The sequence below is a fragment of the Schistocerca nitens genome, chromosome 9 (assembly GCF_023898315.1).
Source record: "Schistocerca nitens isolate TAMUIC-IGC-003100 chromosome 9, iqSchNite1.1, whole genome shotgun sequence".
Classification (NCBI taxonomy): domain Eukaryota; kingdom Metazoa; phylum Arthropoda; class Insecta; order Orthoptera; family Acrididae; genus Schistocerca; species Schistocerca nitens.
Window position 1 is genome coordinate 462,863,281 of NC_064622.1, and position 13,990 is coordinate 462,877,270.

The following is a 13,990-nucleotide window of genomic DNA, read 5'->3' on the forward strand; positions in this document are numbered from 1 at the left end:
CTTTGCCTCTGCACTTCCGCCTCGTCTGACATCTCTGCCCAAACTCTTTGCCTTTACAAATGTCTGCTTGTGTCTGTGTATGTGCGGATGGATATGTGTGTGTGTGCGTGAGTGTATACCCGTCCTTTTTTCCCCCTAAGGTAAGTCTTTCCGCTCCCGGGATTGGAATGACTCCTTACCCTCTTCCTTAAAACCCACATCCTTTTGTCTTTCCCTCTGCTTCCCTCTTTCCTGACGAAGCAACCGTTTGTTGCGAAAGCTTGAATTTCGTATGTATGTTTGTGTGTCTATCGACCTGCCAGCACTTTCATTCGGTAAGTCACATCATCTTTGTTTTTAGATATATTTTTCCCACGTGGAATGTTTCCCACTATTATATTCATATCATTAATTTGAACCCAACAATTACGTTTGTTATTGTCACTGTCGCATTCCGAAAATCCAAGACCTTGACATCATCCTAGAACACACACAGATGAACGTGCTGAAGTTGCTGTGCTCGCTACCATAGCTGTGAATCCTCAAATCAGCACACGTCAAATTGAACGTGAAGTTGGTGTGTCGAAATCAAGTGCACAGCGTATTCTTAAACGTCATAAATTTCATCCTTACCATGTTCATTTACACCAGGATCTTCATGGAAATGACTTCCACAATAGGGTAACATTTTGTCGGTGGTCTCAGCAAACACTTCTGACTAATCCAAATTTTTTTGCAGATGTTCTCTATACCGACAAGGCATCATTCTCCAACAAAGGAATTGTCAATATGAGGAATATGCATTATTGGTCCGCAGACAATCCAAAATGGCTCCGTCAGGTAGGGCATCAACGTCCGTGGAAAGTTAATGTTTGGTGTGGGATTATTGGAGATACCATTATCGGACCTTTCTTTATAAATGGCATCCAAAATGGCAGACAATACTCCAGATTTATACGACACAATCTTCCTGTTCTCTTGGACACAGTACCTCTGAACCGGCGAATGGTCATGTGGTATCAGCATGACGGATGCCCTGCACATAATGCCTTATGAGCACGACGACTTCTGAACCGTAAGTTCCCTGGTAGGTGGATTGGACGAGGTGGCCCAGTTAAGTGGCCTGCCCGATCTCCGGACCTTACACCGCTGGATTATTTTCTTTGGGGAGCAGTGAAGGATGCTGTTTACCAACATAAACCAACAACACCAGAGGACATGAAGCAACGCATTATTGATGCTTGTACAGCCATCAAAGAGGAAACAGTAGCACGAAGTAGTGCATCCTTCATACGCAGAGTGACCCTATGTATGCAAGCCAATGGGCATCACTTTGAGCATGAGATGTGAACGCTATGTTTAGTATGTAGTGCTGGTATCACAGTGGAAGTTTCTACAAAGGGCCATTTTACCCAGTGATTTTAAGAAACATTTGTTTGCAACAATTTGTCATTTAACGCATTAGATAAACATAACATTGATAATTATGTGATAATAAAACTAATTGGTTAAACATGTTTACATTCATCTTCTATGTCCTACCTGAACTTCCCAAACCAAAACATTTTTACCTAAACAAGGGTAAAACTTTTAGTCCGCTTGCTCATTTCACTAAAACCATCAACATGAATTTTACTATTATGAGTGAATGATTAACTGTCACTTGCGCTAGATCTACAGTAAAGTAAAGTTTTAACGTTGAACGGCATTACCTTTTTAGTAACGGATTAACGATAAGCGAAGTTAACTTTGTGACTAACGTTGCGGTACACAGATATGTTACAGAACCGCATCACCCCTAGCCTATGGGATAAATACCTGCTGAAATGTATGACGTTAATGCAGGATGGCAGCAGACCGTATTATTCGCTTTGGACCTGTATGGAAGTGTGATTACGCATGTCAATCACATCGCAATTACGGGCAGCATGGGGTTCACGCCTGAGCCTCAGGACGTGTGCTAGCAGCGCATGTCGGGTGTTTCAAGCGTCAACTTCGTGTCTCAATATCTCGGGATGTAATGGGAATATTGCGATGCAATCAACGTCATTGTGTATGTGCTTTGTCATGCTGTGGATTGCTGAAGAAAAAATATAGGAGGTCCATAAAAAAAAAAAAAAAAAAAAAAAAAAAAAAAAAAAAAAAAAAAAATAAGTTTGTGTTAAAAAACACATATGCTTTCGTTTTAGAATGTTTCCAAATATGTACATTCATGGGCCCCATCCCTACATTGATACCGGTGAAAGTCGCTTTCCAATAGCTGTTATTGTTCCAGAGATATTTTGGGTGGACAAGATAGCTGGGACACCCTGTATATATATATTAGAGGGAAACATTCCACATGGGAAAAATATATCTGAAAACAAAGATGATGTGACTTACCAAACGAAAGTGCTGGCAGGTCGACAGACACACAAACATACACACAAAATTCAAGCTTTCGCAACCAACGGTTGCTTTGTCAGGAAAGAGGGAAGGAGAGGGGAAGATGAAAGGATGTGGGTTTTAAGGGAGAGGGTAAGGAGTCATTCCAATCCCGGGAGCGGAAAGACTTACCTTAGGGGGAAAAAAGGACAGGTATACACTCGCATTTGAAAATGTCTGCTTGTGTCTGTGTATGTGCGGATGGATATGTGTGTGTGTGCGAGTGTATACCTGTCCTTTTTTCCCCCTAAGGTAAGTCTTTCCACTCCCAGGATTGGAATGACTCCTTACCCTCTCCCTTAAAACCCACATCCTTTCACCTTTCATCTTCCTCTCTCCTGCCCTCTTTCCTGATGAAGCAACCATTGGTTGCGAAAGCTTGAATTTTGTGTGTATGTTTGTGTTTGTTTGTGTGTCTATCGACCTGCCAGCACTTTCGTTTGGTAAGTCACATCATCTTTGTTTTTAGATATATATAAACTGGGAAGGCATACAGTTTGAACATGACTCCCATATGGTACACACAGAAATACACAATCCCCCAAAGTGGAAGAAAACCTGGGAGGCACACAATTTAAATAATCATAATAATGACCCTTACATAAATATACAACCCCTCAGAATACAAGAAAGGTGACAAACTACAGGAACCATTTAGCACAGCAAACTGGCAGGAACCATGCAAGTTTGACAGTTAATTGAGTTAACTAATGATTGTAAATAATAAAACTCTACAGTTCATACTCTTAACTAAAAGCCTTTAAAACTTAGCACACCACAGAATCAGCAAAATAGAGTCTGCAAGATTTAAACAAATAGTTTAAGAGCAAATGTAGTGACAAGGAACCTTGGACTTGCAGAACACTTTTAAAGATTATGTACTTTCCACAAAATTCTGAAAAGATAAAGAGTTCCAGAATTAATTGGTGACTCTCTGCTGCGTCACATATCAAATTTACTTAACTTGAGCCAACATGAGGCTACTGGTAGAGCTGTCTGATTGTGGGCCAACCTAGATGTCCTGCAACAATGGAAGTGCCACTGCAGCAGAAAGAAAACACATCTCTGTTCCACTCCCAGGAAACAAGAATGTTTTGTTTGCTGCCAGAACTAACCTGCCGACACACATCAGAAGGAAATAGTAATCTGCCCAAATGAGGCTACAAATGACAATATCTAGGATGAAGGCAGTATTAACTTATTCCTGAAGTGACTACACACATAAGTTACAAGCTTAAAACTCCTTAAAATTACTTGAAAATTAACAAGGTGAAACACAAAGTGAACAATGGGCACCTGCAAATCCAATTGCTAGGCCATACTCATCTATAAAAAAGTGCCTTGCCTTCAACACATCATGCACATACAGTCACTGTGTGTGTGAGTTGTGCATGTGTGAATATGCATATTTTTTTTTTTTACTTCAGAATAAGGACTTTGTCAGAAAGGTTGAATATTTGAGCAATCACTTTAATTGTGTCTGTCTGTGACTCAGTGCCTCCTCTATGTTGTGAGTAGCAACCTATCTTTTCTGTACTGTTCTTACTCCATCCAGGAGTTTCCACTGTTTGATATGGTATTACTTCTTTACAGACACTATTTTACATGGTTATCATTCAAGAAACCTTCTACATTATAGTATCAATCACTTTTCTAAGTTTTTTAAGGCCTCCATAAATATTTTTTTGATTTGGGGTACATTTATCCTTCCAGATTTTATTTCTAAATTTCATACTCACATAATGTGGTGTTTTTCATATAGTTTTAGTCTGTGGCTATGTTACTTGCTCAATGTGTAGTCTCATGCTGATTCAAGAAGCAGTTGCATTTGTTTATACTATACACCATTCTTCAATGAAAACCTTGGCACATCCTTCTTGGACAACAAATTCAGTTTACGACAGAGAATGCTTGTACACTTGCACCGAATATGACTTGGAACAACAAATCACTATCAGTTACAGTGACCAATGACCACCAACACAATCACCCGGAGGCACATTAATGTGACAGGTCTAATTCAACATTAACACAGACATAGTCTTATGATAACAAATACCAGTAAAAAAAAAAAAAAAAAAAAAAAAAACCCACACACACACACCTAACTCCATTCAGGCGTCTTCCAGGGTTCCAAGCAGGGATGTTATTCCCTCCAAATTGTGCAAACGATCTTCCAGTTGCCATAAAATTTAAGCTTGCAGTGTTGGCAAGGAACTTGCTGTCCAGGTTACATGCAGCATCCATTGCTCTTCTTGCCACTTGTCACTATCAATTCTTACTCCAGTCGGCAAAGCTTGCCTCCAACCATTTTATCACTCGTGGCTTCTTGAGGCCCATACCAGACAATGAGAGTCCCCAAAAGCCTACAAATTGACTGCCATATGGCCTCCAGCTAACTGTCAGTACTAAGGTCTGCCAAAAACCAACACACCCCTTGACCAAAGACCCTAGCCCCATACATACGACCAGGATCTAGATCGGCAGCCCAAGACTGTTAACGAAGGTATGAGCATATGGAATGAGTTCACAGATATGTGAGTGGCTTGAAGATTTCTTAAATAACAGAACTCAGTATGTTTTATCTGCGACGGCGTATGTTCATCAGAGACAAGGATATCATCACAAGTGACCCAGGGTTGTGTAATAGGACTGCTGTTGCTCTCTATGTACATAAATGATTTGGTGGATAGGGTCAGCACCAATCAGCAGTCGTTTGGTGATGATGCCACGGTGCACAGAAACATGTCACTGTTGAGTGACTAGGAAGATGCAGGATGACTTAGACAAAATTTCCACTTGGTGTGATGAATGGCAGCTAGCCCTAAATGTGGAAAAATGTAAATTAATGCAGATGAGTAGAAAGATCAAATCTTCAATGTTCAGACACAGTATTACTAGTGTACTGCTTGACACAGTCAGGTCATTTAAATATTTGGGTGTAATGTTGCAAAGCAATATGAATGGAACGAGCATGTGAGAACTGTGGTAGGGAAGGCAAATGGTTAACTTCAATTTATTGGGGGAATCCCTGGAGGGAAGGTGATGTTCTTTCTGAGAAACACTATTGAGCAAATTTAGAGAACCAGCATCTGAAGCTGATTGCTGAATGATTCTACTGCCACCAACATACATTGCACATTAGCACCATGAAGATAAGAGACGAGAAATTAGGGCTCATATGGAGGCACATAACTAGTCATTTTTAATTTGCTCTATTTGCGATTGGAATAGGAAGACAAATGATAAGTAGTGCATCGTACGGTTGCTTGCGGATTATCTATGTAGATGTAGATGTTAGTGGTGCCAGTGGAGTGCCATGCCTGGCAAAATTAAAGCTGCCAGGGCTCACCATATAAAATAATAACTATCTAAAGATGTAACAACACATGTATTATAATCTTAGATTACGTTTATTTGTCTGTATGTAGTTTTAGAATTGAGAAGTTACCTAAGACACAGTTCAAATGGTTCAAATGGCTCTGAGCACTATGGGACTCAACTGCTGTGGTCATAAGTCTATGACACAGTCTTTGAATGTCTGGGTCATGTTAAATGATAATAAGAAATTGATTTGGTTTGGTAGTCTGTACCACCACTCACTTGTGTTCTGATGTGGCCTTTACATTCTTATACTTTTTATCTTTGAATATAAAAGCACATGCATGCATGTAACTAAAGTGACACCACTGCAAATAGACTACTGCTGTGGTAGCAGAGTTAATCTAAGAACACACATTTGTGGTGGTGTGAACACTGTGACACTACTAATTGCTATGCCACCAGAAGTTAAACTCTGTTATAGAACTTAGGATATGGAAAGGAGTAGAATATCGACTACATGATCCATAAATGGAGTAATACCACTTTATTGAACACAATTTGCACGAGTCTTCCACTCAAGAACAGAGCAAAGAGCTTACTAAACAGTGCAAGAGAGTCCAAACAGTTGCTCTTGCTGGTCAGTGATGTAGTTATTATGGTTGGTGGCCACCAGAGAACCACCCCCCGCCCCCTCCCATCCCCCTGTCTGGCAGTCCAGAGCATGGGAGAGGAAATGAAGAAGCAGCACTGAAGTAAATAAGGCGTTGCGGTAGTCAGCTGGTGTTGGGCATTGTATGTGGTAAGTTTGCCTGACCAGCCGCTTTGTGGCTGGCCTGGAAGGGTGGCACAGTTGGACCGTTTCTTGCAGGTGTGAATCTCTTCTGACCAACATGCCATAGCTGGGGTAGGAACCATACATAGCTGGACCATTTCTCGCAGGTAATAAGGCACAGATGCACGTGACCAGTCATGGTGTCACTGACAGTTTTATGAGACCTGACTGGGCTGACTCTAGATGTCATGGTGGGCATTGCATGAATGCTGAACAGGCAGAATATCTATGGTTGATGTGTAAAACGTCTGGTACGTCTGCACAGGATGCCAGTGTTGCAACCAAAGAGATTTGGGGGAGGGGGTCAGCTGTCAGTGGTGGTCATGCCAGCATGTGGAGACCATACATACCAGAAGGTGTTTGACCTCATCAAAATGGCAATGTATGTCGAGCGGGCAGTGCGACTGATGTGAGTTACTATTTTATTAACCAATGTGAACTTCGATGGACGTGACCTGTACGATGACTGTCTGTCATGGGCTGGAGGCCAAGAGGAGGCAAGAATGCCAGGTACTGGTCTGTTTTTGAATCGTGGTTGAAGTCAATGTTGTTGGAGGTGCAGTCATACATTGTAGCATTATTGTATTGAACTTGTGGCAGGAAGTAGTTGCTGAAAATTGGAGGTGAACAGTGCGACTACAATGGTTGCACTGGTGCCATGTTAAGTTTGGTTCCTCCTGTGTGTCCTGAATGTTGAGCATCATTAACCTGTGGTATGTGTGTGGTAAATGAATGTGGAACCAAGTGAATGTAGTCAGTGGGGAGTGTGATGTTTGAAGATCAGCAATGGATTGTGATCAAACTGTGTTCCAGTGGGAGATGCAGAAGAGTCATGGCACCAGTGTGATTTGCAGCCAGAAGGTCATGCTTGTAGGTGCCAGCAGCAGAGAAGCCAGGTGGCGAGGAGAAACACAGTGTACTGTCATGTGTGTTTTGTTGCATGTCCAGGACTAGTGCCAGCGCAGATGCTGGGTGGTACGGAGATTGGGCAGTGTCAGATGTCGTATAGGTATGACCAGACAGTGGCACTGGGTCACACATGTGCTGCCACACTCGTTGTCATTACGGTTGTGTGTTGAGACCGTGAGCTGCTCGCATGCTGTCGTGAGGCAGTGGATGTGTCATTATTATGTTGTTGGAGCAACGTAATTTCCGTACCAAGTGTGTCAGATGAAGCATGGCAGTCAGCATTGTGTTGATGAATCATCAAGAACTCATACTGAGGAGGCACATTGCTTGAGTGTGTCAACAGATGTACGACTGTCTTTCTGCCATTTGTCTTGGACATTCAACATACCAGATAGGGTGAGAGGGGCCAGAGTGAAAGGTCATGCAATGCAGTGGCCTATGTCAAAGTACAGGACTGAAGCATGATGTACTAACAAGGAGAGGCGACAGTGGTGTAAAAAATCCATCGCCAAGTCTGATTTTATGGTGTCCTTAGGAGAGAATGTCCATTTGAGGTGGTGAAATCACGATACTTGCAAAGTCTGAGTCGTGGATCTGTGAACTGTAGTCAGTGAGTTGGCAGCTTTGTGAAGTTGCAAGGCTTTAGGTTCATCCATTGTTGATGAACTGTTATTTGGTAGTGAGTTGATGTCAGAGCTGGTATCTGCCAAAAATGGTTCACTGGAAGTAGGATGGGTGTGTAAGCCTCACAAAACATTTGTTAGAATCCGAGTTGTTGAAAAGTTACTTTTATGTGCACAATTGGAGATATGAAATCCAGTAGCAGTCATTTTCAGTGGTGTGAGAGAAGAGTCACTGCCGTGACAAACATTGAGGTGACTAGGGTAGTCTTCTCAAATAGATAAACTTTTAATGAGTGCTACTGGTAGTCACAAGCTGGTGATAGTCGTGCACGGATATGTCAGTGTGTGGGGCATGGTTGCACAGTGTGAAATCATTTGTTTTAATGGGCTGTAGGCCACTCTGCTGATCTGTGGTGGGGACATACATTGTATGATACTGATAGAAGCAGTTCTGCCTGGGTGTGGCAAAGTTGGCCGTGTGTGGTGGCTGCGTGGGTGTGGTGCTGCTGATTATATTCCATATGCAGGTGAAAGCGTAGTGTGCTTGCCGGTATTCTGCCCAGGGCCAGGCGCAACGTGGACAGTGATGGTCTGTGTAGGTGCAAGTGCAGAGCAGGTTGTGAGGAGATAGGGATTTGTAGATGTAGGAAGGTAGTCTCTCCAGCCAGGCATGGTGACTGTCAACAATGGGAATATGTTGTCAGTGTTTGATGGAATGTTCTTGATGTGAATGTTGATTAGCAATACCACTAATTACAAAAAACTGTTGACACTTGTAGACCAGGTCTGAGGTTGGCCCAGATGAAACTGGGTGTGTTCCACATTTGTGTTTGAAATGTGAACAACTGGCAGCCGCAAGGGTGGATCAAAGGAATTCACACACAGTGCAGAAGACATGCTGTCCATTGCAAAGGAAAGTGAATCCATGCAGCCAGAATGTTGCAGTACAGACTTTGCATAGTGTTTATGAGAGTGGGGTATGGTGATGAGGTTCCACAGTAGATCATTTAATGCTTTCAGTTGTTTAGGGGTAGCATCATAAGTTGAGCCACAGTATCAAAACATTTCACTTGCAAAGTTGATGTGTAAAGAATGTGGAAGAGCCATCTGAGAAGCCTTGCACTGTCCAGAATGGAAACCATCAGAATAGCATGTAAATGTTGGTAGTTTTGTGCAAGTCACATTGTCATAACTGTATTGGCATGAATTTTACCTCAGACACAGTCATCACGGGGTGTCGGGTCATCAGTGTGGGAACTCAGGGTACAGACGGGTGTAGAATATTGAATACATGATCTATACATAGAGTGATACCACTTTCTTGAAGACAATGTATATGAGTCAACTGTTGCTCACACTGGTCAGCAATGTTGTTTGTGTGATTGATAGCTGCCACATACTTAATGGTGCTACTAGCTTTCTCCCACTACTGGAAAGCTTCCTTCAGTTGCTCCCTGGTGGCTGTATTTTGAAACACCAGAATAGTGGCCCAGTTTTTGTCTTGTAACTGTTCCTGTGGGTCATACGATCTTATGGTTTTCCCCAAGTTGTTATTTGATTACATATGGTTTCAGCTGCCTGAGACTGCAGTCGTGTGTGTGAGTTGAATTTGCGCGAGTGTATGTGTGCGTATGGGTGTCTATTGTTGACAAAGGCCATTTGCCAATAGCTTTAAATGTGAAAATCTTTTTGTTGTGCCGAACTGTGACTCAGTATCTCCGCTATATGGTGAGTAGCAACTTTCCTTCTCATAATATTGGTACATTCCATCCTGGATTTTCCGTTGTTTGTTTTTTACACTTACATATACAACTACACAAATAACATACATGGTGTAAAAGATATTTTAAGATCGTTATTGGCTATCAAGATACAAAATCTGAGAGAGCATGCTTTGCTAGAAATTGTGAATTATATGTGATAAGTAGTGCCAGAGTATGGTGTGGACATTATTAAAGCAAAAAGCAGAAGTGTTATAAATGTACACATTAACGAATATAATAACATTTTCAGATTTCAAAAGAGTGGTGCATCTGCAAGATGGTGTTCATAAGCCATCTGTTGATTGGTTTGCTTCATCAGACTGGCTCCTGAAATATGTTGTTGAAATGCCAGAACCAAATGTCAGTGGTAAGTAATGATGCTCCACCTAGTCAGTATTCAAAATCTTTTATCCATAACTTAACAACACATTTCTTGAACATGGCTTCACCAAATAAGTTTTTATCGGTAAAGCATCATCCCCCAAAATCACTGATGCTTCTGCAATGTAAAAACTTAAATACACAGCATTGATGTTCAACAACAACATTTATTTTATAGTTCATTGTGAACTAGGTTTTGGCTTTTTAGGCCATACTCAGATAACTTAAAGACTAAACAGTCTACACAGTATGTGCATATGTAATGTGTTATCTTCTATAGCCATTTTCAGCTGTGCACAAGGGAACTACTATCTTCAAGTTCTCCCCATACTGCACCAGTATCAACGTATTGGAAATAGTAGTTGCTAATGCAATGAATATGGTAGTGAAAGTTTCTTTTTAAACTGAAAGATGTAGAATGATTCCATTGGACACTTAATCATCACATGTTTGCCATTCCACCGTGATTCAAATCCCTTTTTTATGTTATTCCATTCACTGCCAGTGAAAGGTGCCTAAAAAAAAAGGGGGTAGCAGTTGCATACATTAACATATTACAGCAGTAATATTTGTTTGCATTTTGTCAACACAATATCTGCTCTACAGCCATATGCTTCACTAGTATGTTGCTACATTACTGTAACTACATCTTAAAAGCAGGTGAATGAAATTAATTTTTTACTCTTTCGCTTGAGACACGGTATGAGTTCATACATCATATTTAGATGTTATTTTATTAATATTAAAAAGAAAAAACTTTTGAGGTGGATAACTGTTTGGTAGTGTTTTAGTTTGGAATTGCGAGAAAGGCATCTCTTACTATAGATGTTCTTGGTTAATCGATATGCTAATTGTAACTTTTAATCCGAGTTGTTAGTGCTGTTCCTTCTGATAGATTAGGTTCCAGCCATTCTCCTAGATACTTGATTCTGTCAACTTTCTCAATTTGACCTTGTTCCAACTGTAATTCACTGGGAGTATCACTGATGTTGGTGAGATATTTTGTCTTTTCTAGTGACAATTAAAGTCCTACCTTGGCAGCCTGGAGTTTGAGCATATTGAACTGTTTTTGTGCTACTTCCACTTAGCTTGCTATAAGTGCCAGATCATCTGTGAAAGCTAAATAATCTACTACTAGTCCCTTCAATTTGTTTCCCAGGTAAATACCGCTCAGTATATTTTGTACTTCATTTATTTTTGCTGCTCTCTGATCACCTTATCCAGTGCACAGTTGAAGAGAAGAGGTGAAAGTCCATCTCCTGCCTAACTCCTGCCTTTATCTCAAAGCTTTCTGAATGTGTTCCCCTGAACTTTACTCATGATCTAGTGTTACTCAGGGCCTTTTGGATAAGGCTGTGGGTTTTCTGTTCCAGGCCCATTTCCTGCAAAATTCCCATAAGAGTATGTCTGTCGATTGAATCGTATGCTTTCTTGAAGTCAATGAAAGTAACTATGTACTGTTTTTTTGCTAGTTTAATTTGACTTAATACTGACTTCAAGTTAATGACCTGTTCAACACAAGAACATCCTTTTCTAAAACAACCCTGATAATCTCCAAGTTTTGGGTCCAATTGAGGTTCGGCTCTGTTCAATAATGCCTTAGATAATATAGGTGACTGGTATCAATGAGATCCCTCTATAATTGTTGATGTCAGTCAAATCATTCTTCTTGTGTAAGGGGTGGATTAGAGCAAATGTCCAGTCGTCTGGTAACTTCTCAGTATCCCAAATGTTCCGTACTATCTCTGTTAACTTGCTGATTGTTTTGTTTCCAGCCTGCTTCCACAGCTCTGCAACTATAGTGTCTTCTCCTGGTGCTTTGTTATTCTTCAGGAACTGAATGAGGTTTTTTACTTCTTCTGTTGGGGGGTGAGAGTTTGGTTGTTTGGGACTATCTTGATAGATAAGGAAGGTTTTAGGGGATTCACAGTTGAGGAGATTCTCAAAATATTTGGCCAATATGTGTCAGTTGTCTTTGTCATTATAGGCTATGTTTCCATCTGGTCCTCTGAAGTGTATGCTGGGTGGGGCATAGCTTCTAAGGTTTCTCTTGAAAGTTTGGTAGAAGTTTCTAGTGTTATTCTTCTTGAAATCTTCATTTAATTGAGTCAGTTGGTCCTGAGTGTACTGACGTTCTTGTGTTCTGTTCATAATAGTACAACATGTGTCATAAACCAAGAAAAATATGTTAATGATTAACTTCACATAGGTCTGAGAAACAACTCTTCCTTATGCCTTCCCTCACAAAAACACCACAATAATAACAGAACGAACATAGCTTACAAACTTCTTACATTTTCATTTTCCACAAACATTTTTTATTCACTAGATGTTTAGGCATTGCTAACAATGATTGACTATAGTAATATTTTCTGACTCATTTATGTAAAAAATGTAAATCTCCCTTTTCTTAAAATACACATAAGCTTATTTGAAGTTACTATCATGTTGGAGAACTTCAGTTAATTTCATTACACTGAGACAGTAAGAGACAAATACATATTATAATCTAATTATAAAAAGATGAATACATAAATAACAGACAAACCTTGCAGCCAGGAAATTTAAATTGGTGAAGCAATATTCACGAGGAAAACAATAAATCAGATAGTCAAATTTGACATACTAGAAAATTTTCCACATCTCAAGTAGTAGTAACCTCATCTCTATTTATCATTTCACTGTACAATACAATCTGCCTATAATGTTCGGTTTCTACTTTGCTTCAGTGTCATTCTTTACTTAGCATAGTTGGTAACTATTTTTCTTTTTATGCAATAGCTCCATTAAATTATTATTCCACACGGTTCTGTTCTTTCATGATTGGAAAACTCAGCTAAAATTTGACTCTTACTCTTGTCTTAGATATGTAGCAATAGTGTTTTACATGTCTTTCTGAACTGTAAATTAGTACAATACATAATACAAAGTCTCTAGTCCATTGCTTCCTCAAGATAGTTTTCCACAGTAAATCAACATTATCATCATTATTATTGTAATTATCATAAAACCATAAGACATTTTCATTAATTCTCAATTCTCACAAAATATTCTCATCTCACAGTTCACCACTAAATGTCACCAATAACAGTTACTCACCTTATAGGAACATCATGACAATAACATAACATTCATAGCGGTAGCAAATGTAAACACTTTGCCATTTTTTTGTATATTCAGTGCAGATAATATTTGTGTAAGTCACATATCAAGTTTATCTGTGTCTGCGACAGTCAGTTGTCACCTGAAGATGGCCCGAGGAGCTGAAAGCTGGTTCACAACCAAATAAATACGCATCAAAAAAGTTTTGCATCATCCCGGTTCCCAGAACTCCTGAAGACACATTGACTGTGGATATTGTATCACAGACACAGCCCCTTTGACTGTTCAGAGATGTCAGGAAACCTGCTCAAATATGTAAACAACCACGCATGAGCAGTGCCTATTAGATGGAGTTCCAGTCATTCCACAAGCAAGGAGGTACACGGCTCGTGTTGTCTGTAGTTCAACCATGCCTAAATGGTCAATACCACAGTTCAATAGTGTCTGCATTGTTACTTTGTGCCAGGAAGGGCTCTCAACAAGGGAACTGTCCAGGTGTCTTGGAGTCAACCAAAGCAATGTTGTTTGGACATGGAGGAGTTACAGAGAGACAGGAACTGTAGATGACATGCCCTGCTCAGGCTGCCTAAGGGCTAATACTGCAGTGGATGACCACTACCTACAGATTATGGCTCTGAGGAACCCTGACAGCA